The sequence below is a fragment of the Tachypleus tridentatus genome, chromosome 1 (assembly GCF_004210375.1).
Source record: "Tachypleus tridentatus isolate NWPU-2018 chromosome 1, ASM421037v1, whole genome shotgun sequence".
Taxonomy (NCBI): domain Eukaryota; kingdom Metazoa; phylum Arthropoda; class Merostomata; order Xiphosura; family Limulidae; genus Tachypleus; species Tachypleus tridentatus.
Genome location: NC_134825.1, coordinates 109,226,238 through 109,227,058, shown reverse-complemented (window position 1 = coordinate 109,227,058; position 821 = coordinate 109,226,238).

The following is an 821-nucleotide window of genomic DNA, read 5'->3' as shown; positions in this document are numbered from 1 at the left end:
CAAAATATTATGGTTTCTAAGAACTCAGAAACAGATTCTATCTGATCCACACGGCTAAATTTTTAGTAATTATGTAAATATCAAGATTTTAAAATCAATTTTGATAATTTATCCACATGTTACATAAACTTACAAAAACCATTATCAGGTTTTATCCAAAACTGAATCTGTAAACATTTGACCCAGAAGGTCTGTATGATGAAGAACGTGACGCTTGTTTTCAAGCAAATTATCTTATCGATTTCCACTGCATTACCTATAAAGCTGATTTTCAGATGTTTGTCTTTTTCTGACTCTTGCAAGTCATGTATGGAACTTCAGAGTATAATACATCAACCACATTTAACTTAACATTACACAACCTACCAACCATTAACTAACACTTATAACACAGGAGTTTACAGATGATGCAGTGTGCAACTCTAAATGTTTGTCTCCTTTAGTTCTGTGGAATATTTAAGAATTAATACTTTGCAGTACTTGAAAAATTATACTTTTATTTTTTTTAACAACTATATTCTTAAAACTTTATTAATGTTTTTAAAATTCTGCTTTCATAAAGGTTTTGTTGATGGCATATCAGCAGTAGCTGGCTGAATGAAGTAATTGTGAAAAGTAATAAACCCAATATAACTACACTCTACAAGTGTTCATTTTCATAATTTTCCTAAATGTCACGTTTTAGATCGAAAGCTTTGAAAGAGATGATTTCATTCAGGAACTTTCAAAAGATAAACAGTGAATGATGCAAATATCCTTCCCATGTGAGCTTGGGAACTATACTGGCAAATTTTTTAATCAATCACGATCTCTATTTTAAC